This window comes from Camelus ferus, chromosome 25 (genome assembly GCF_009834535.1).
Source record: "Camelus ferus isolate YT-003-E chromosome 25, BCGSAC_Cfer_1.0, whole genome shotgun sequence".
In the NCBI taxonomy this organism is placed as follows: domain Eukaryota; kingdom Metazoa; phylum Chordata; class Mammalia; order Artiodactyla; family Camelidae; genus Camelus; species Camelus ferus.
In genome coordinates this window covers 10,203,983-10,228,110 of record NC_045720.1, presented here as the reverse complement: position 1 = coordinate 10,228,110, position 24,128 = coordinate 10,203,983, and the positions used below count along the sequence as shown (strand labels likewise).

Sequence of the window (24,128 nt, the reverse complement as noted above, 5' to 3'; positions counted from 1 at the left end):
ACGGTAACCCCAAACAGACACTGTCAGTACATTTCAGCTCACTGTCCTGTTCTCTTACCTGCTTCCCAAAGCTAACTGAGAAGTAGCTGGCTCATTACCTGTGTACACGTATAGTTTAGCAGGGGACGAGGAGAAATTATCTTCAAGTTTCATTGCAACCATGTAATTACTTAAACGGAATCATATGTTTATCATTTCCCAGTGTTTTTTAAGTGTTGGTTCAATCTGTGCTGCAGATGCTCTTTAAGATGTGTCATGAGCTGGCCAGGATGACTTTGGGAATGCGTAGATTATGACTACATGAATAGTGCCAGCAAGAGGCAACAGCCAGAGTGTGCAGAATAGCAGGCCTGAGTTCACAATGGATCCTCTCTTTGGGAAGCAAATTGGCACCTGCTCCTCTTTGAACATCACTGGAGTAGATCACCTTTCCCTTCCAATGTACATTGGTGAGACGGGTTTTCTGCTTTAAGAAAAAAGAAAAGTTTGCTCCCACCTTTTGAAGATAGGAATGGAAAGACTGTTCTAGGCAGGGGGAGGTACAGACAGAAGAGTGCCAGTAACTGGAATGAATTTTTCATGATTATCACATGGTTCTGTGTGGCTGGAAGTTCAGCACAGGGTCAGGAAATAAAGGAAGAGAGAAGAAGGATGGGGGAAGATAGTAGAAGAGAAAGCAAGGGCTTGGTTTTGAAAGCCTGATCTGCCACTTTAGGGACTCTGGACACTCTTCTACAGACAATGGAGAAGGATTATTTTATGCATAGAAAGTTGCGATTAAGTTCATATTTTAGAAAACTTCACTCTGGCTGCAATTTTGAGAATGGTTTTAAAGGCAGCAAGATTGGCCATAGGGTTAATTTGGAAGCTACTGTGGTGGATGAAGTGGATGATGATACCAGGGGCAGCATGGCAGACCCTGATCAGTCATTGTCATGCGTTATGTGATGTAGTGCTCATCGCAGCTTTGAGGCAGAGAAGATAATTTCCCTTGATTTGTGGATGAGGACGTACAGGTCACACAGAGAGTAAGAGACAGACTGGGATTCCAGGTCTAACTCTAGGGGTTGGATGTATTCTGGAACTGAACACCTGAAATCAGCCATTCCCTGTAGGTCGTGGATTGCTAGATCAGAAAAGCATCTATTCACTGGATTATTTTATTTCATTGATTGACTCTTTCCAACTTTATTAGCTTGAAGTATATCATTTTCTTTTAACAAGGATACTGTAGAGATATGGGAGATCATTTACTTGACACTAAGATTTTTCTCATCCATCCCTGGGAGGTTCCCTGCAGAGCTATAAAGGAGAAGGTGAAAACTTAATCCAGAATTTATAAAGGATTTTCAACCGAAGCAGTTCTTCCTATGTTTGTGGAGGCTAGTGGAGCGTATTGGCCCAGAAGTGCCCCATAATCCTTGAAGGCATGTGTAAGTCAGGCAAATTACATTTCATGATGGGGCTGATATTCACAAATAAATGAAATTTGGTCTGTTTCTTCATTTTCATGAAAAAAAAAAAAAAGAGTGCCCTGTGCTAGATGTATTAGCTAAAAATAAGGTTCCTACATGTTAGGTTCAAAAGAGTCACGTTTTATACTATAAAATTGGAATACCATTTAGACATCCAGTTTTCATAGAAAATGGATTTTTTTAACCTTTCGATAGCTCTGTTTTTTTTCCTTAAGATGAACATAAGGAATGGAATTAATTTCCCAAAACATCTTAAAATAAACTTAGTAGTTTTTTCCCCTCCTTCCCTTCTTCCCCGCTTCCTCTGTCTCTCCTTCCTTACTCCCTCCCTCCCTCTCTCTCTTTTTAATTAAGCATTAACTAAAAGCAGGGAATTCCATTTGAAGGAAAAATGAGCTCTTCTCTCTTCCTCCTTATGCTGTAAAATCTGCACATCGTTGACAGAATGTTGACTTAGAATTATGCTAATTGACAGTGAAAGACTTCATATAATCCTGTTTATATGACCTCCAATAATGTTGAAAGATCAAATAAAAAACCCACCCTGGCAATTTTCAGAAGCCGTCATAGACTATAACAGAAATGATTTAGATGAATGAACTTCCAGTTTCCACAAAATGTGAATTTACATTTTACACAAAACCCACTTCATCATTCACCAGGCCTGCTCCAAAAGGATGACTTCCATGGGGACCAAGTCAGCTTTTCTTAATAAGCACGTACAAAAAATCCTTATTCATTATTCTCAATAAACTGTAAATACTGGTAACTTCTCCAGAAGAATTATCACCAGGTTTTTGTGTCCTTATTCAGGAGGGACACTGGTTTTCAATGTCTGAGCCAGGATCCATTAATTACATACTTATCAGTTCTTGATTTTATCAAGGGTCATCATAACCTTTTCACATGTAGATATTGAAAGAAAAGGTAAGATCTCTAAAGGACGGCCTAAAAATGAGTATATTCTTTCATACTTTTCTAAAGGCACACCTTTTTTTTTTCATTTTGTTAAAAAAAATGGTGATTCATACTATTGGTTATGTTGCTTACATAACCTTCAACATACTATGTTCTTTATAAAACCTTCAAATTTTTTCTTTCCTATGCTTGAGATGATATCTTTGAGGGACCATGAGAATCCAATGTGGCTTCAGATAAGAAGCACCCTTTCCACCAGGGACTGGGCTCTGGTCCACCAGGGGTGAACAGTGCTGAGAATGAGCAGCACAATATGGGCTTTTGAGGTAGAGAAGAATGGAGGTTGGTGATGTGGGTGACAGAGGGACACTGTTTTAGACAGAGTGGCCAGGGACTTGGACAAATCTAAGGTGTGAACCATGCAGATGTCTGGAGCAAGAGTATTCCTGGCAGAACGATGGTATGTGTAGGACAGCTGACTTGGGAGTGGGCGTGGCTGGAATAAGAGTTATCTCACGGTCTTAGAGGGCTAGGTGAGGCCAGTGTGGGACAACATATGTGACAGCACCTAGAACAACCCCTGGAACTTACCAACCACTTAACAAATGGGAAAATGAGAGCTCCCCTCAACTGCTGACTTTTGACAAATTAAAATGATCCATATAGCTAGGTTATACAGAGCTCAGTTGAATTCTTCAGTGATTCACAAGCCCAGGGCTTCAGAATCTGATGGTGAATCCCTCAGCAGAGTTGGTCATCCAAGTTTAGGATTATGAAAAGGATTTCTGATTCTAAGAATCTGTAGCTTGTGTAGATTCTAAATAAAGCAAAATATGCCATTTGTCATAGCTATCATTTAACGAGTCTTTCCTGTACTAGTCAGAGTAAGTAACAGTAGCCGCTGTAACAAGCAATCCCCTAAAATACGGTTTAACACAAAAATGTGTTCTTCTCACTTGCAGAATTCAGTGTAGATGTTATTGGCCAGGTGACTTTCCTTCCCATGGTGATGCAAGAATCCAGCTCCTGCTCTTTTGTGACGCTGCCTCCTTCAGGGCAGTCAATACGGAAAGACAACAGGAACAAACTGGTGCCTGTGGACTCCAGGAACAGACATAGCACTTCTGTATAATTTCTGTTGTCCAGACCTCATCATATGGCCCCACTCAGCTGCAAAGGGCTGGGAAAACAATTTTATTTAATATCCAGAAGAAAGTAAAATATTTGGTGAACACATAGGCACAGAGTTTAGAGGCATTTATCTCATTTACTATGTCTGTGAGGCAGGTGATGTCATTCCCATTTATTTCCTGGGAAGAAACCTGTAAAGAGGTGACAGATCTGATGAGTATCACACAGAGATTCCAACTTAGGTCTGTATGATGGGTGGTGTCCTTAATCACCACCTAACAATGCCTTCTGAACAGCAAACAGGGACTGGGGTCACAAAGGGGCTGGACAGAGTGGAGTTTGGTTACCTGGGGCATCTTTCTGCCATGCCCTTTAATAACCTAGCAAATTTGAAAGTCACTCCCCACCTTGGCATGTCAACTTCTCAGGAGAATGGGGACTTTTTGATCACTAAGTTGTCTAGCTCAAAAATTCATTTACCTTTATTGCCTTTACATTTTTTTCATAAGCACTTCATTTGGAGAACTACTTCGATATCCCTTGTAATCGTCCTCACAGGGGCTAGAGGATATTGGGGGGAAAGCTCTGCTGGAATTATATCCGCATGGAGTACTGAACCCTTTCTCAGTTCCCTTTATTTCTGTTCCCCTTGAAGAATTTCCCATATGTTAGCAGACCCCACTGTCAAAGAGCAGCTGATTCCTGTTGGTTTAGGAGTGAGTCCAGGGCGGCTTGTGTTCAATAACCCTGGACTCTTTTCCGGAGCACCCTGGGGGTGGAACCTGCCAAATCGCTTTCACCCTAAACTCAGCATGAAATGCGTCCGTCCAGGCTTCAGAGCAGCCCAGCTCATAAAACGGGAGATGGCGGAGGAACAGCGGACACTTGTGCTGCTCAGGAACTCCGTGTGCCAAGAGCCCGCCCCTCCTGGCTCCCCTAGGAACGCTGAGGTTTTACAGGTTTAAAGTCAAGACTACAACTATGGCCCACAGCCAGCTTCCTGAAATGGGGATGAAAGTCACCATCAGAATTTCCTCCCCTTCTCTTCACCTTTTTTCTCTGTCTGGTTGGAGCAGAATCTGCTTTTTTTTTTTTTTTTTTTTTTTTTTTTTGCCAGAAACAGGAGGCTGTTTTCTGTTCACAGGAATGAAGAACAGTGGCAAGAAATGATGTCAAACACGATAAAATTTTACCAGGACAAGATGGTGATTTTTGCAAGCTTATGACATGGGAAATCTGGGCCTGAGATGAATGAGGAATTTCCAGAATGTGGTTTTTGAAAGTTTTTCAGAATAAGTCAAGGGCTATAGGTGCTAAGGGAGGGAGGGAGAGAGATAATCACAACCAGCTGGTAAAGCACTGGCCAGCCACAACTTTCCCATAAGTCCCAGGGCAGTCTAACCCATTCATTCATTCATTCATTCATTCATTCTCTTTTATTGAGCACCTCTATCTGTATCAGAGATGGTGGTTGGTAATGGGACAATACCCGCCCCCATAACTGGACTCTCCCCTTCTGCCCTTGCCCCTGTAAGTCCTCAATCCATTTGCTTCCCATATAGAAGTCAGAATGGCCTTTAAAAACCATAAATCAAATAATATCACTCTTTTATTGAATGTCTTCTAATAGCTTTCCATTGCATTTAGAAAAACAAAAACTCTTCACTGTGCTGTAAGGTCCAGCCCGATAGGGCCTGCCCTTGGGTCTATTTGCACTTAATCTAAAACTAACTCAGTCTCCCTGTTTCTTACCCGGTTCCGTTGCACTGGCCTCCAGTTCCCTGCACACACCACTCACTTGCCTTAGCAGAACTTTTGCATTTTCTAGGCCTCCTGCAAGATTGTTCCTGACTCTTTCATTGCAGGCCTGGATCTTACTTTTCCTTTAGGTCTTTGTTTAAATTCCACTTCCTCTGAGAGCTCTTTTCTGATCACTCACGCTTAGTGGGTCGTCTTTTCCCTTTATTCTCACTGTATCACCCATTTGTCTTCCTGCCTGGAAGTGGTCACAATCTAGAATAGCTTGCTTTTCATTCGTTGACTGCCTCCCCTACTAAAATGTAAGCTGTTTTTCTTTTTCACCAGTAAACAGAGCCATAAAAAAGGTCTAGCCAAAGCCCAGTCCCCAGGACTGTCCATATGGCGGGAAAGAAAGATGTTCTAAGACAAGACCCACATACACGGTGATAAAGACCACGTCAGAGGGAAGCAGGGCACAAAGAGAGAAGTCCTGGGGCCTCCCAGACGTGGGGGTCGGGGCAGGCTTCACTGATAAGGTGAATTCTGAGCTGGACCTTGCATTTGACCTTGAAGTGGTTTATAGATGGGGCATGTGGCATAGAGCTCTTGGGTGTGCTGAATAATGCCAGCTCTCGGTGCAGTTGAAGTACCATGTGAATAAGACGAAGGAGGGAGAGGGATTGGTAGGCCGCTGTGGCCAGATCAGAGAGTTTGGGATGGTGGAATGTGGAGAGAGTGCCAGCCACCTGAAATGTCTTGAATCTAGTGAAAAAGTGCATTCCGCCCCCGGCCAATGCTTAGCAAGAGTGATGCTTCCATGGAGAAGTGTCTTCTTGGTGTGCTGTTGAAGGAGAAGCGTCCATTCAACTACACTCAATTTCTTGCCCTCAGCATGGTCCCCAATTACATCCTTCACACGACTTCAAGCCTATCTTGCGTCTGGGTTGGCTATCTTGGAGCAACTTGGACGAAAAGGGTGAGAGAAAGATGACATTATTATTTTATTTTTCCTTAATGTCATTCAAATACCCCTTCTGGGGAAGGATCACACTGTTTGATTCTGGGCTGTTTAAAGTGACAGGATGGTGGCCTGCACCTCTAGGAAGGAGCTGTTTCGCTGTCGCAGAACGGCCTTGAACGCATTGCAGATACAAAGGTTCTGTGACCTGCAATGTGACTGTGGCATCGCTCCTGCAGGATTTGTGTCTTCTCCACGCAGGAGGACCAGAGGCAGCAGAACGCGGTGAGTCTGTACCCAAATGGGAAACCGGAAGGTCAAAAGGGAGTTCACATAACTTGGTTTGGTGTTGCTCCCGATTAGTGCTAATTGGTATAATTCTGGTTTTTTTTTTTTTTTTATTAAAGCCATTTAGTCAAACTAGTTTGTTCTTACAGTGGTAAGTGGAGAGACGTGTTAGGAAGAGCGAGGAAGTGTGGCACAATGGTTAGGAGGGCGAATTTGGGTCAGACAGACCTTGGTTTGTCCCTTGCTTCCAGATTATATAATTTTGGTCCTGTTATATAACCTCTTTGAGCTCCGGTCTCTCCTCTGTTAAAGTGAAGAAATAATTCCTATCACAGAGGAGTGCTTAAAATGCTGAAGAGCTGATGCGTGCACGGTGCTGAGTATTGTGTCTGGAATATAGTGCACATCAATACAGGCTAGTGCACTATTATTATTGTTATTATTAGTTACTCCTGCTGCCACTAGAGTGATTTCTGCCTGTTTACTCGGCTATAAATGGTAGTTAAGCAGGATTCAGATCTAATTCCTTTTTATCTCCCACAGCAGCATGATGACTAGCTCATAAATAGCCCATGATAAATATTTATGAAATGGTTTTTAATTATTAATACATGATTTTGATTTATGGATAGTTTCTTAATGATTTTAATTCTCGTTAAATTATTTGTTCAAGAAACATTTGAGTAATTTCTCTCTCTTGTGCTCTTTTTTCGGTGGATTTTAGCCAATCCCTCGGGAAGAGGGAAGAAGCAGGGAAATGCTGTTTTGATAGGGTTGAGAATAGGGACTTTGGGGCCAGGCAGAGCTGGATTAGAACACCTACTCTGTGACCTCCTGGACTCAAGTTTTTCACCTCTGAAAAGGGGCTAGTGTGTGTAATAATACTTGTGACAGTACACACCTCATAGATGTGGGGTGCTAAGTGCTTAATCTATATTGTTTCACTGATTCTCATACACACCTTGAGAGGAAGGAGTTATGATCATCTGTAAAACCTCCTATGGTGAACATGAGGCTCCCACCAGTGAGTGAGGATCCAGCCAGATGTGATGAGTGAGGCCGGTGGTTCATCGCAGCCACACAGCTGCTAAGTGGTTGGGCTGGGCTCCCAAGTTCATCCAACTGGTTCCCAAGCCTGTGCCATTTCCACTGGGCCTCAGAGCTTCCATCAGCGGTGCCTGGAGGGTGTTTTAGCATTTATGTGAACCCCTCCCTCTCTCTCAAAGCCATCTTCACCTCACTGTCTGGGGGGCACACAGAATGAGTCAGCCAGTCACAAACCTGCTTCCAACCTGTCACCAAGGCCAAATTCCAGGTGGCTGAGACAAATGGCACACTTGACCAGGACACAACGGAGTGCCTGGGGCAGCCGGCCTGATGCTCAAGTCCTTGGAATCAGTCAGCCATTTGCTTATGAAAGAGCCAGCACTGCCTGCCCACCAGCTTCCTCGGGGGAAGTGGCTCGCTGTGGAATGGGTCTGAGGTCTGCAGAAAGCTACCTTGTCTCTTTTTTAATAGCTGATGGTGGAGCCTTGCTGAGAGGCCAGAGCTGAGTCATCTTTGACGCGAGCTGCTTTTGCGTCTGCTGCCAGCTGCCAGAGAGGCACTCTCTGCTTTTCTGATGCAAGGAACTGCAAGCTTCCATCTAAGACTCAATGTCACCCTGCTGGCTGGCTCTGTCCGCACAGTTTAACAAACCAAGTTAGCCTGGGGAGGGAGAGAGGGAGGAAGAGACTCTCACAGCTCTGCGATGAAACCCGAGTCCTCCAGGTCACGGGTGCAGAATGGCCAGGCAGAGGGAAGATGTCTCATTTGGAATCAGCCTCCCTGCCTTCTGACCTCGCTGCTGCTACTCAGAAGCTGGGGCTCGTGCCTCCAGGAAGAGGTCTGACTCCCTGCCTTAAGCCTCTGTTTCTGCCTCTGTCAAATGATGACTGTTACTTCCTAACTCTCAAGGTTCTTGAGAGACCAACTTAGCTAATTTAAAAGAGAACCCGCCCCACCCCTGCCTGCCACCCTCAGACAGCGTCAGGGTCCCCTGCGGCCCGCTTTCACGGGCCCGCAAACTGCTCCTTCCTCAGATGCTTTATTCCAGGGATGTGATTAATCGTGTCTGTTGCTTCTCGCCTGTCACCCCTACCAGAACAGGAGATCAGTCCCCGCTGGGACAGCGTCAGCCTCGTCCTCCACTCCTGTTTGGCCGTCTAGCCAAGAGTCTGGCAGCAAGGGTAGGTGCTGAATTAATATTTATTGAATGATTAAACTGCACATTGCTTGCACACATTTCTGACGGGTTTCCGTCAGTCCCTTGCATTCAGTTTTACCCCTCCCCAAACCATACTAATTGGGGTGATGGAATGATCTTTGTCAGGTACAAACCCAACTTTTCACACCTCTCCGTAAAGCCCTGCCCTCCCCTTCCCAGCTAAGGAGCATCCCCGCTCCCCGGCCTCAGCCCCTGGTCTTTTGCAATTCAGGCGCTCGTCATCCCAGTGCATTGGGGTGACTCCAGGACACGATGTGGTTTACAGCATCTCTGTCTTTTTGCGTGAGATTCACTCTGCCTGAATCATCCTCTCCTGCTTGGAAGTCTTCCTCATGCTTGCTCCTTGTGGAAAACTTCTGCACGTTTGCCTCCTCTGTGAAGCCATCCTTGACTCCAAGTAGAATCATGGGTCCCCTCTTTGTGTCCCCCGCTCTGTTCCACCCTTCACTTCCTAGTTGCCAGCTTCATTTAGGTTTCCTCTCAAAGACAGTAACCTCAGGGGGGGACCAGGGTGGGTGAGGATGGGAGGCAGTGGGAGGGGAGGAGGGTAGAAGTCATAATGTCACTGAGGGAGAGGACCGAAAAGAAGAAGGCTGCAAGGACAAGGCCGCACCAGAAACGGTGGCATCTCTAACCCAGGAGGACGCAGGGTGCCCTGCATCTGCCAGGCACCTGGAGCAGCAGCAACTGAAGATGCGCTCAGAAACAGACCGCACGCCGGGTGAGCGTGTGTGCACCAGCGTTCCCGCACCGAGGCCTGGCACGCGGCCCAGAGACAGGCGCCGACCCAAATCAGGCTTGAATTCCCTCTGTAAGCAAGCAGCAGGGCAGGGGACAGAGGCACCTGCTAATTTTGAGTGGATCAATGCCTTCTCTGCTGGAGACGGCCTGAAGTGGGTCAGAATGAAGCCGAGCCCCCTTGCTGAATCAGCTGGCCCTCCGTGGAGCTGGATGGGTGCAATTAGGGTTTTGCCTCCGACTTTGGAGAACTGATTATTTGGCCCATGCTATCTGATTGGACACGGGGCGTTTTGACATAGAAAGTAGAAATTAATGGCGTGGTAGACAGAATGTAGGCCTTGCAGTCCAACAGATCTGGGTTTTCCTACTGAGTGGCCAGGGATAATCACTTAACTCTCTGAGTCTCAGCTTACCCTTCTGTGAAATGGATATAATTCTAGTACCTGCCAATTATCGCCACTGTTTTAGGGTGGAAATAATTGTCTGGTAAATGGCTTCACATGATTATTCTAAAAACCCATTTGAGTAAGGGCTAGAAGAAAGAACTCCACTGATATACATGCTAGACTTTATTCACAGAGAGGAATGAAGGGGGCAGTTGGGAGAGGCAATAGAAACTAAATTTCAAAGGTAAACCATTGATCTCCTGGGGAAAGTTTCCGATGCATCAGTAGCAAGGTCTAGTGAGATGGATTTAGTAACTCAGCCCAAGGTTGGGAGAGGACTGGGTCTTGACGCCGGCTTTAGTGCCATGATGGCAATGCTTCAGCAACCTTGAGGTAGGATGCTTGCATCTGGGGAGAAGACTAAACGGTTGCAACTCACCCTCAGATTCTGAGCAATGCTGCCTTGGGGTCCCCTTTGAAAAGAGGAACACAAGAGTAAGAAACATTTTCTCACTGTGACCCAGGAGCCTGGAGCCGAGGGTGAGCTCACTGTCTGAGCAGTAGTTGTGGAGTGAGCCATGTGACATGGTGGCTCGAGAGGAGCACTGAGGGTGGCTTCTTCAAAAGTATCCTACAGGCATGGAAGTCGGAATTAGGGACTCCCAGGGGGCCAAAAGGCTCAGGAGAGAGACTTGATGATAGAAATAAGGTCATAAACTTAGAAAAGTAAAAGCAACTGAGCCAGCAAAATATGAGTTTAAACTTGAGTCCCTAGGTGGGTGGAATCTGGAGACATCTGGTTAACAAAAACGTAATAAGAAAATAATCCTGAACTGTGAATTTCTTAACCTTGCAAGATGTTTATTTGCTGGATCAAAATCTGTTCAAAGGAGTGGTTTGAAAACTCTTCCTTTCAGAGAATGCCTGATCTTTCCACGCCCCCTATAACTCCAGCTGCACATTTTGCATATTTTGTTTCTCTGAGGGTAATAATTGGTCTGTGAAACTGGGCAGATGATGGCTGCATGGTTCCCCAGAAAGTTGGGAAATAGCTCAGGAAACTGTTACAGAACAAGGCATAGTTACTGTAGAAAGACAGAACACTCACCGACCAGAACAGACCTAGATGAAAGGTTGGCTTTGCAGTCCTTCGTTCTGACTCATGCCTCCCTCCCCAGGGGAGCCCTGGGCCAGGCTGACATTTCTACTCCCGCCCCAGGCCCTGTCTGTGCTGCAGAGTCTGTCCCAACTCCCTATCCTGGATATTGCCCTCACCTTCATGTTACCACGAAGTTTCTCCTGGATAGTCCTATAGTTTCTACTCTCCTTGCGGAAGAAGGGGCAGTGCACTTTGGGGATAAAACCTAGAGATTAGTAATAAACTTTCTTAGTGCTATGATTTACCGACTCCATGACTTGGGGACAGCCGTAAAAATTTTCGAAGCTTGCGTCTTTCAGCTGCAGAATAAGAATGATAAACGAATCTTGCCCACAGGGATGTTGAGGAGACGGATGTTAAAATGCTCTGTAATCTCATTTGGGTGTTCTTGGGTTGATGGCTTCATTATCTGCTCATCAGCCCACACTGAAATGGTCTTGTTTAGAACTAAGCACAACCATCGAAGTCGGACCGCCAATCACACTTGAATTTATATCCTGCCGGGGAGGTCATCTTTGGGTGGAAAATGTCTTGTGCTAGGTTGAAAAGGACTGAGAAAGTCCACGATATTGAGGAACATAAACAAGAAAGACGAACATGCTTCATGATGTTTGGACTTGTGTGGTCTTTCTCAGTACCTACCAGGGACTACCAAAGGAAGAGAAAAAGTAAGGAGCCATTTACTTCTTTTCAAAGAGTGTTCACAATCATTATCTGCTTTGAGCTTCAACATAACTCTGTGAAGTAGGAACGGCAGACATATTAATGTTATCCTCAGTTTACAAGTGAGGGCACTGAGTCTTAGAGAAGTTCTGTGTTTAATGTTCCGCTTGCTTAATATACAAACTCTGGGGCATGAGAGCACTTTTCGCTAGAACATGGTTGATCTGTCTTTTGTCTCCTGATTTTTACTGTATTGGAACTTGCGTAGGGTTGGAGGAAGCTGTTCATATTTTCCAAAATAACAAGTATGTCCTATGGAAGCAAAAATGTTTTCCATTTAATCCTCATGACAACCCTTCAAAGAAGTGATTACCGTCTCCATTTTATTGACGATGAAAGGTGAGGTTCAGCAAGACTCAGTAACTGTGACTTGCTGCTCAGCAAGTAAGTGGCAAAGCCAGGATTTGAACTCAGCTCTTTTGTGTCAGAATCCTGTGCCCCTTCCTCCCAGTGGGCCTCCTCTGTGTCCAGTATGTCATGTCAACAGAGTCCTGTTGCATATCTAAAATGACCTTCAAGAAATAATTCTTTTTCCTAAAATGACAAAGTTCTTCCTCAGCAGAAAGAGATTTCACTTACTGGCAAGTCACATATCCACTGGCATTTCTCTTTGCTCTGTTAACTTAGCTCTTGCAAAAAAAAAAAAAAAGGTTACAATCAGCAATTTTGCCACAAGAGTGGAACTGACACCCTTAGCCAGCTGTGACCGAATAATCCATTATTCACATAGCACGCTGGCTCCGTCACTGCTCCCCGCCTTTCTCGCCTGGGAGGGACTCCCATTTCCACCGGTCCCTTCAGGATGGTCTCTGATTGTGACCACACAGAGGAAGCCCACTGGATTAGTTACACTTAACAACATCCCTACACTCACGTTAGGTTTAGAAAGACGATCCTTCCCATTTCAACATTATATGAAGCATCTTTTTTGTTGCTGTTATAAAGACATCTCTCACTGTGATCCAAAACTGGAGTAGTCCGTAGTGCAGTTTTCAGCAATATGTGAGCGAGGAATGGTCAGAGAAGAAATCTCTGCAAGGGAACGAGGGGAGTGTTTTAAATTCCGACAGTTGTGGCCGAGGCGACTTGATTCCAGCACTTGTGTAGGGACCACAGAGAGGGGAGAAGAAGAGGGGAATATTCTGAATGACATTAAGTATGGAAGTTGTTATTTTCCTGTCTCAAGCAATGGAGATGGACAAAACCTCCTTTTGGAGACTCAAGCAAAAAACCAGCCCGTTTCCTGCGTATGTAATGTTTTTTGTAACGTTCTGAGTTTGAGCCTTCCACAAGTGCTGTCCTCTAATTTCTCAGCGCTCCTTCCCTAAAGAAGGGTTTCCTGTGGATTACATAGGTGACACAGTTTGATTAAGGTCCCACAGCTAATACACAGAAAAGCCTGGAAGCTTTACCAAAACTTCCAACTCTCAGCCTGGTGCTCGTGGCACTACCCACGTTGCATTCACGGACACTCACAGAAATGTCGCAGGAGGCATGATGCAGAAGGCATTAACAGAACCCATTGACATTGGAGGGCAGCAGTGTCCTGGGCATTCGTAGGAGCTGTGCAGGTCAGTGCTGTTAGTAATCAACGTAATAGGAGTTGGAATAATAAAAATAAAGTCTGTTTAGTTCAAGGCAAAAGACCTTTGATCTGAATGGCGGAGTGGTGAATGATTGCTGAGAGGCAGGCTGAGAACTCTTCTAAAATAATCTACCAAGGAAGGAAGTGGTCCTATATACGTGGATGTGGGCTGAGCCTGATACGGATGGAGAAACCAATCAGAGGAGAGCCTGGTGACAGCCTTGAGGGGTCCAGAGTAGGAACAAAATGAGAAATTACTGCAGTAATGGCTGGCTGAAAACTTTGGTAAAGCCAAGTGAAGAGGGTTGAGAGAGATAAAACTATAATGGGCCTCATTGATTCATTTAAAGACTGTTTCTTTAGCTCTAAATGTGTGCCAGATTCACAGACACCAAACAAGAACTCAAAACCAAAAATCTTTGTCCTTACTGTATGCAAAATCCAGGTGTGTGGTTGAGTCCATTTAAGTATCTAGGTTTCAGTTTATGTATAACTTTTTATAACTTTACATACATATATAAATATGGATATTTATATATAATGTATATGTATGTATAAACATTGTATAATTAAGTGTGTGTGTGAGGGGGCTGGGGGAGAGAGTGGTGATCGCTCTCAATGTACCCTTTTCTTATGCTTTTAAACCCTGAGTTAGAGAATTCATTAAGATATTATTGAGAGGAAGAATCTGAATTAGAGTTTCAACCATCACATTCATTCGCCTTTTGGTCTCCCCCACCCAGGACATTTCTTCTTTGGATATGGCTTCCCTTACACAGCCTTTCGAGATGGCAGGGTCGTCAGCCCCTGTGTGGCTGCTTGCTTCAGCTGGTTAAAGATCAATGTTGAGCCTAGCTTGGAAGTTTCAGGACCTGGGTGGGTCTGCACCCCTATCACTTGTTTGATAAGCACAGCAGAGTTCAGGGTAAGGGAATGTGAGTGGATCCCAACAGGAATTGATTTTTGGTCTTGAAAGACAACATAGCAACATAGCTCAGAATGTTCCAAAGTTCTGAAGTCAGATAATTGTGGGTTCAAGCCTGGTTCAGCTACTTCTTTGTTTAGTAATTAGTAAATCACTTGTGTTTCGGAGCCCAGTATTCTAATTAAGGATGAATGAATAACAGTATTCTCTTTTAGCATGGCAGTGGAGAATAAATTAGCTTATATGTATAGAGCAGATAATATAGTATCTCATCCATAAGAGGCATTAATGAGTTATACTGTTTGTCCCTCATCTATCTGTCTATCTATCTACCTGTCTATCTATCCATCCATTTATCAATCTGTCTAGCAAACAGTTATGTGTACTTGGTCAAAGTTAATCTGCTGCCTTTTCCAGATCTTGGAGCAATGAACAAAGAAGTCTTTAGTTGACAGATTACTACTATGATTATTGATCCATAAAGTTTGACGATGATAAGTGCAAGTAGATAACGACAGGACAGAATTGTATTTATTGTTGAGGACTTATGTACTTAACATTTTTAAATTAAACATCGAATTTCTACAACATGTATTATTTAACACATCATATATTTTGAATTTAATGGAATTCACAAAAGCATTTATAAGAATTGTGTGCACCTTCTAGATTCATTATATTAAAAAAACCTGCTTAACATTTCCAAAATCTTGTTTACTTATAAATAACTGTTTATTGATCTCTCAAGAGTTTGATCATTAGCCTTATTAAATTTTGCCTTATAAAAGGATAATATTGTTCATTGTGATCACAATAAAATATATCAAAAGTATAGAAGATGGGCTTAATTACAACTAGCTACTACTGACGTCATTTGGAATGCTGTGTACAAGTGGTTGCTATTGTTTTTCACTGATCAGCCCTATTACTCTTGTTGTCTTCTTGATCTGTATCCCATGGTATCGCCATCACTCACATTCACATTGCCATATGTTCTTCTCCAGTTATATCTTTTAATTTTTGCCTATCTGTACATCCAGTTTATTTGGCAACCCATTGAATACCTACTGTATGGGTTCATTCATTTGTTCATTCATTCATTCGACATCTATTGGGAGTTTAATATATCACAGGCATTAAATTAGGTTCTGGGGACACAATGTAAACTAAGACACAATCTTCATCTTAAAGAAGCTTAAAATACAATGTGAATGGGTGAGGAGGCTGTATAAACATTCAGAAAATAGAACATAGTTGGCATAGAAAAGAACTGTGATCTATGGAACATTTTGGAGGGCCAATTAACCTGAAGTCTGGGAAAGCTTCCTGGAGGAAATGACACATAAACTGAAAGTTTTAAGATAAAACAGATTAACACCAGATGAAATTGAGGATTGACATTTTAGGCAGAGGGAATAGCAAGTGCAAATACCTTGGAGCAGAAGAAACAACAGCATTTTGAGAAACAAAAGGTAGTCCAAAGCAGGTGAATTAGATATTGGGGTATAAAGATGAATCAGACAAGTATTTCTCCTGAGTATTGTTTCATCTGCTGTAAAGGAGAAAAATATATCAGAGGATCAGAAGGAAATGTGTTAAGCCACTGTATTAATATGTACTGAGTCTTAGGGGAGTGAAGAAGAGAGTGACTCGATCTGCCTGGCAGTATCAGGGAAGGCATCACTGAGGAGGTGACTTCGTTCCTCCACTTGATCATAAGCTCCTGAAAGTCTACCAGATCTTTTTAAAATTTTACATTATTCATTTTGCCCAATAAGTGTGTGCCCAATAGGTGTGTTGGATAAGTCTCTGGCTTAATGTTATTTGTTGCAATGAACCCTGGAAGGCTGGAGCAAAAGCTTGTGAGATAATGTAGGCATGGTGGTAACAGGCCAGGTTAACAAGAGGATGCTTCCAGGCTACATCACTGTGGCACCTGCCTTGAGCTTGCATAGCTTCTGTCAATTCACGTTTACATTCATTCATTGACCAACTATGTGTTGGACATTGGTTCAACACTTGTGAACGTAAAGATTAATTGCTCATGGCCTTGCCCTTGACAAAGTTGAGTATAGAGCTGGGAGACAATTATTAGATCAATGTGATATGAGAAATGCTCTAACATAGCACAAAATGCTAAGAACCACAGAGACAGAGAAGTGATGATCTTTGTGGGTTGGAGTGATGACGTGTGAGTAGGACTTGTCCTTGGCTTCTTTCTCTTCTCTTTCTAGGGCCTTCCCTTAGTATCTCATCCAGGGTCATGTCTTCTACTAGCCTCAATGCGGCTGATTCCCAAATCTGTTTCTGCATCTATAGCTTCATCCATATGTATTTAATTCCTATGTGACATCTCTAGCTAATGTTCTGCTGACAACTCTAACTTGGTTTCTTCAATGCTGAGCTCATCTTTTTCCTAAGGAAACTGTTCATTGTCCTCCTTATTTTGTTAATAGCTCTCCGCTAGACCCAGGTATACAGACTCTAATCCTCAGTGCTAAATTTGATTCACCTCTTTTCTTTCCCCCATCCCTGAACCCAACTCTTGTTGATTAATTCGTCCTCTGTGATATCAGTCACGTCATCTTCTGACATTCCTATGACTGTTACCCTAGTTCAGGTCCACATTTCTTCTCATATAAAATTAACAGAAGTTCAGCCTTAAGGGAAACATCACGGTTATTTATAAAGCAGACTTCCAAGGTTCATGTCTTGATGGAGACTTTCCAGGGGAGAAGGGAGATTCTGGACTAATGGTTCTCAACCTTGGTTGCTCTTGGAATTACTGGAGAACTTTAGAACATTCTGATACCTAGGTTCTGTTCCCAAGAGATTCTAATTAATATGGAGTGTGCCTGGGGCACTAGGGGTTTTAAAAACTTCTGTACATGAGATCCCAATGTGAAGTTAAGGTTGAGAACCACGGAAGTAGACCCGGAGGACTCAACTCTCTGCCCTTTGATTGACACACCCACCACCACCACCACGCTCACTGGAAGAGGGAGCGAAAGTCTTGCACATTAATGCAGGGTGAAAATGTTCAAAGGCTTTAAAAAACACTAAACAGAAGGGAAATAAATATAAAATACATGAAGTACAAAAGCATCATTCTGATGCTGTGATAGTCAGGTTTCTCCAGTCTGACAGTTGCATATGTCAATACAGCACAAACCCCACAGCATCTGGAGCAAAAGCAACATATAAACATAGAGGCATAGAAACATCCTTCTCTCCTACTTGTTTTCTCTGCTTCCATTTTTTTCTCCACTTCACTTCAATCAATCTCAAGCATTACTGCCACATTAATTTCCTGGAAATAAAGGTTTGAACGTATCAATTCCTTTCTCAAAATCTTTCAGTAACTCTTTATTATATACAGAAAAAAATCAAAGGTTCTTTCCCAATTTGGCATACAATTCACTGTATTTTATTTATTGTAATTCTCTTTCATGCATTCCTGCCTTCAGGGCTTTGCTTATGTTGTTCTGTATTATTTATTCCTTCCAATTTCACATATATAAAGTCCTTTCATCCTTAAAGATTCTACTCACATACTACCTCCTCCACAAAGCTTTTCATGATCATCTTGGCAGGAAGTAATTTTTTTCACCCTCTTAAGTAGCATAATCCTCTGCAGTCTATAAAACTAATTTATTAACAATGAAAAACTTTTCACACTGAAAAACGTTTGGTTCATAAAATTATTTCATCCATTCAACAATCACTTGCTGTATCGGCTTCGTGCTAGGAATGTACATAGACCGTTGGCAGACATGGTCACTGCCCACCATGAGAGGCTGAGCAGACTTTAATTAAGCAAGTGACATTATTTGTGATTATGTCTGGGAATTTGAGGGGGAAAAGCAAATGACTGCCAGCCGATAAACTTTCATACTCTGATAAGAAAGTGAATCATCTTTCTAAATGAATAAGCGAGCCAATGATGATTCAATGCTAATTCTAAGAAGCTGGTCACAGATGTAAGTGAGGAAATGGGAAATGAGACCCTGATTTTGATGAAACAACCTTGGAGGAGATGGACAACTGAGGATCGGTTTTCTGATTCCAGTAACAGGAGGTTTTGGAGTGCAGGGATTTAGCCTCGGTTATAACCAGGCTTCCTGCAGTGCTCATCCTACTAATTGGGCGATATGGGAAAACTCACTTGATTTTTTTTGGTCTTGCTAAGGATAAGCACTGTCGCTGAGGACTCACCAGCAGCAGGTTGTGGACTGAGAACAAGTTCACTAACATCTGTCACCAGCTGCATCCACCACGTAGGAGAACATTAAGACAAGGAGGATCCGCCAGCCTCTGAAAAGAGGTGGAAGACTGGGGCAGGACGGAAGTGGTGGCACTACAACTTCCTGCATTGTCCACTAAAACAAACAATAAATTGTACTCTTTTACTTAAAACATTTTTTTTCATTGAATTATATTCAGTTTACAATGTTGTGTCAATTTCTGGTGCACAGCATCATATTTCAGTCATACATATACATACATATATTTGTTTTCATATTCTTTTTCATTATCGGTTACTACAGATATTGAATAGAGTTCCCTGTCCTGTACAGTATAAACTTGTTACTTACCTGTTTTATATAGAGTAGTTAGTATCTGCAAATCTCGAACTCCCATTTTATCCCTTCCTACCCTCTTCCCCCACCGCCTCCCCCCACCCAGTAGACATAAGTTTGTTTTCTATGTCTTTGAGTCTGTTTCTGTTTTGTAAACAAGTTCATTTGTGTCCTTTTTTTTTCAGATTCCACGTATGAGTGATGTCATATGGTATTTTTCTCTCTCTCTCTCTAGCTTACTTCTTTCTTTTAAGAGCATTTTATTGAGTCTCATCATAATGAGCCCTTATAGCAAGGTCTGGACAACTGGTATCCTCTTAAACCCTTTAGCTACTTTCAAAGAGCAACAGGAATTTCACAATGTGTTTATCTCTTTCTACTTTATAGTTATGTAAATAATGTGGCTTTTTCACTCTCAATAGACTGAAAGTCTCTTAGAGGAGAGATGGAATTATCTTGATACTCCGTAAAATGTGTATTTCTATTTTTAGTAACGAGTAAGTGTGTGGAAGCCACTGTTTTAGTCAACAAATGAATGACAAGTGCATTAGTTTGTTGCCTGTTGTAACAAAGTACCACAGATGGAGTGGCTTAAACAAAAGAAATTATGGTCTCATAGCTCTGAAGGCTTGAAGTCCAAGGTCATGGTGTCGGCAGTGTTGGATCCTTCTGAGAATATGTTCCTGGTCTCTCTCCTTGGCTTGTAAGTGGCCATCTTCTCTCTGTATCTCTTCACATCATCTTCCTTCTATGCATGTTTCTGTATCCAAAGTTCATATTTGCATGACTTTTAATATCAGAGATAAATATTAGCAATATGGACTCCTCATATTGATAAGAACAAGGCAAGGTAGAAAATGGGGGTTGTGTGTAAGGGTCAGGTGGTAACAAGCAGAAGCTCTGGCGTTAGTAGAACGGGGCGCTGGTTTTGTTAAATGGCAGTAACTACACTCCAGTCTAGCCAAGTGTTGGCATGAGGGACGGTAGTGCCAGTATTGTTAGGTCTACTGATTTTCTGTGAAAAACTGGAAATCTAGGCCTTCATGTGGACTCTTTTGGGGTTTTGTTTTGTTTTGTTTTGTTTTATGTTGGCAACAGATTTTACCATTCTTGGGACAGTCTCCATCTGGTTAAAGTTAACACCAACAAAACATCCTCTTGGCTGGATATAACCTTGAATATCCCAGTTTGTGATCTTTTGTTTTGAAACAAAAATTTCACACAGAATTTCCTAGAAGTATTTTGCTTGATGTTATTAATGGAACATCACAGAACTCTTGGAAAACATCAAGTGTTAAGTAATACCTCTAAACGGTGAATTTTTGTTTTTTAAACATTCCAATTTAGAGAGAACCCGAATGATGGACATTTAAGACGAATGTATTGTGAATTTCAAGATGGCTCACTTCCAGAAGCTTCCAAAACTTGCACTGCATTGTAATAGTCCCAGGACTTGACAGATGTGTTTCTGTCTCTGATCTTTTCCCATCAATTCAATTTGTAGAACAAAAAAGAGGGGTTGACAGAAGGAAGATTGGCAATTGTCAGCTCTGCATACGCTTAGATCTCTCTTTGACATAAGGTGGCTCTTTAAAAAGACATAGGGTGATAAGGGTAGTAAGTTCTTTGTCTTCTATAAAGACATTTGCTTCTACTTAAAAATCTTTTGCTCATAAAGTTAGTTTTCCAACTATTTAGCATGCATGGTGTCTCTGCTTCCTGCCCGGTGATGGGCAAGATACTGGGAATAGTGTGCGAGACATTTCAGATGTGGGTCCTGCCCACAGCAAGGCTGAAAACTGAGCAGGGTAACTGGACTTTAGCAACTATCTTTCAAGGCATTAATTCCGATTATAAGAAGTGCTGTGAAATGGAAGTACTGAGTGCCAGGAAATCTTGCAACGGCGAGTCCTAATGTTGTGTGTGGGAGTGTGAGTTAGCTCAGCAAAGGGGGAGGTGGGTCCAGGGCAAGGCACGGGAAGCCTTGGGGAGGAAGATGAGCCCGGCATGGTCCAGGAGCTGAGGGTGGGACACTGGGGCTGGCAGGTAGTTGCAAGCAAGGTGGAGAGGGAGCAAAATGAAAGTGGGCAGGTTGTGGGGCGGATTTGCAACTCACATCAAAGACAATGGTCTAAGATGCCCTTTATGGAAAAAAAATCAACAGGTCCAAGGAAGGCATCCTGCGGAGGCTGCGAGGGAAGAACTGGGCTCTGCGGTTACACACCTGTGAGTCAGGGCTAGTCCTCAGTGAAGTTGAACCTCAGTGCAAAGCACACAGCCCCAGTGCCACACCTCACCTCCTTGTGTGGGGGCAGCTTCATTCCTTGTGTTGATTCTCACTGGAGGCAGTTTTGCCCCCCAGGGGATACTTGACAATGTCTGCACACATATTTTATTGTCAGGATTTGTGGGCGGTGCTACTGGTATCTATGGGAAGAGGCCAAGGATGCTGCTAAACATTCTATAATGCCCTCATGGGGCAGCCCCCACAACAAAGAACTCAGCTCCAAAACATCAATTTTACCAAGGTTTTGAAACTAAGGTTAAAGTAAACATCAAAGGAAGCTGTAATTAATGAAACTGGGAACTGAGACGAGCAACAGCAGGTAGAGGTGTCGAGGAGTGGGGCTGGGGGCAATACCTTCAGTTTTATGGCTAAATTAGCAAACATGAAATTGTATTAAAAATATAAAAACTATGTTTTGGCTATTTGCTTCTTTCTTCCCCGTTTACCAACTACCAGTGGCATCTCCCAAAATGTCTGGCCTAGGCCAATCAGATTTATTTAATAAACCTGACTAATTCTGCCTGCTCAGCGCCAAAATAACTGTTTAAAATATTGATTGAATAAATAAATGAACATTGACTTATTTCCAGAAAATGAAATTTTGTACCATTGCAGTAACTATTGAGCTACTAATTTGAGCAAGGCACATTCTATACTTTGATCTAATCCTTACAAAAGCCCTGCAAGGGAATTATTAACTATAACTGACAGAGGAAGAAGCAGAGGCTGAGGGATGTTAAGACTCTTGCTGAAGGGCAAACAACAAGTAATCTATTTGATATCACCGGCTGCTCTTTTTCACTGCTCTGTGAATGTGATTTTGCATTAAGAATGGTAGGTGAGCCAAATTTTATTCACTTCATGCATCCATTGGAATCAGGTATGGCTGCATATATGAAAAATTCCCAAATAGTGACCTGACACGTGAGACTTTCATTTGAATGCACATAAATCAAGTCCAAGGTAGACAGAGTGACTGCAAGGATGTCAGAGGTCTAGACTCCTTCTTTCCTACCTAACCTTCCTTAGCACCTATTTGTATCTCAAGGCTGCCTCATGGCTCAACATGCCAGCTGGAGCTCCAACCATCAAGCCACTTAGAAGGAAAGACGAAAGGTGAAGAAAAGCAATGGGACCTTACTTCCTACTTGGTCCAGCTCATGTTTGAGGAGCTGCACTGGAATTTCCACCTAAATGCTTTGCCTGACCTATCGTTGGCCATTCCTCTGCAAGGGAGCTTGGGAAATGTAATTTTTTGCCTTGAGGGTGTTGCTGTTATGAAGGAGGAAGGAAGGATACATTCCATAAGAAGCCAGCGGCCATCTCTGCTGGACCACAGTAGCAGCTATCACACTTGAAGAGTAGCTTAGAGGTTTCTCACATGGTTAAAAAAATCCCAATAGAAAGAGCAGCATGAAAATTTAGTTCCTGTGAGTTGTGTTGGGCACACGAAGTCTGTAAGATCCCACTCTGGTTTAATGAGGCACTTCGCTTCTACCTGCTCTCTGTATCTTCTCCCCAACCTTTGACCTCCCCTCCTTCTATGCCTCTCCAGTCTGACACCTCTTTCCATCTTTTCGTTCTTTGTCCTTTTTATCTTTTGTTTCTGGCCTTCTGCTTTTGTCTCTTTTCCACACGTGGAGATTCTACAAGCATCCTACAGATAATTGTCATTGTGCTCATGGCATACCTTCTTTGCCCTTTGGCTCTAACCTCATCCTTCATCTCTGCTACTTTGAACACTCTCCTTCTGAACACTGTCCTTCCTGACCTGTAATCTCCACTCAGATGATTGCATCTGCAACTGAAGACTTACTTTAAGGTTGCTGGGAGGCAATCGTCCCATTGTTCTGTGAATTTGCCACCTCTGTTCTCACTTGTTCATTCATTCTTCACTTATTTCCAGATTTATTGAACATCTACTCTAAGCCAAGCCCTTTGATAGGCCCAGCAGGTTCTCCATGGAATAAAACAGACATGGTTCCTTTCTTATAGTGCTTTCTGTCCAGAGGAGGAGCCACATGCAAATCAGAGTACCATCATGAGATATGTACCATAAGAAGCCAGTGGCCATCTCTACCAGACCACAGGAGCAGCTATCACACTTGAAGAGTCGCTTAGAGGTACCATCACTCACCCATAGTGATCTATGTTGGTAAGTACTGCGAGTAAGGGGGGTTATGGGAACATAAAACAGGAGCTGTCTTGGTTGGAGAACCAGGAAGGTCTCCCAAAGAAATGACATTTAAGGTGAAAGCGGGTGGATGAATGGGAGTTAGTCATGCAAATATAAACAAGAGCATTCCAGCAGGGGAACAGTGTATACAACCAATCTGAGGTGGAAACTCTGCCAGCGGAGACTGATCTTCTACTCTGTGATGACCGTTATTATTGAGTATGAATAGAGACAAAGAGTCTGCCCTCAAGAAACTTATATTTGAAAGAAGTGTCTTGAGAATAAACAGCAGCAAACAAGATACTTTCTGGCACTGGCCGATTTTATGAAGAAAGATTGGTTGGAAGAGAGGGTGCGTTTAAATGATGGGAAGAGGTCAGGGTTGCTGGACTGTAGTGAACAAGGGGCGGAATGGAGGAGGATGCATTAAGAGAGGTCACTAGTGGCAAGGTCACCTGGGCCTCATGAGTGCTGCTAAGGTTTTGTGGAGGTACAGGAAGACGTTGTGATGTTTTTCTTATTTTTTATTGAAGTGTAGTTGATTTACAATGTTAGTTTCATGTGTACAGCAAAGTGATCCAGTTATACATATACATACATATATATTTTTTTCAGATTCTTTTCCATTACAGCTCATTACAAGAAATTGAATATAGTTCCTTGTGCTATACAGTAGGTCCTTGTTATTTATCTATTTTATATGTAGTAATATTTATCTGTTAATCCCAAGCTCCTGTTTTATCCTTCGTCCACCACTTTCATCCCTGGTAAAAACGGTTTGTTTTCTATG

The 24,128-nt window shown here is 42.8% G+C and overlaps 1 long non-coding RNA gene across 2 annotated transcripts in view; it reads left to right on the top strand.

Annotated features, from left to right (window-relative positions):
* The first annotated feature begins 243 nt into the window (after positions 1-243).
* LOC116659788 overlaps positions 244-24,128 on the top strand; it is a 72,699-nt gene continuing 48,814 nt past the window's right edge. Inside the window, exons 1-5 of one of the 2 annotated variants that reach the window (XR_004315137.1) lie at positions 244-449; positions 6,156-6,240; positions 6,340-6,507; positions 8,654-8,738; positions 23,158-23,317. This is a non-coding gene — a long non-coding RNA (uncharacterized LOC116659788). Of the gene's footprint in view, positions 450-6,155; positions 6,241-6,339; positions 6,508-8,004; positions 8,396-8,653; positions 8,739-23,157; positions 23,318-24,128 lie in introns of those variants that run through there. The other variant, XR_004315136.1, reaches the window with a different exon arrangement.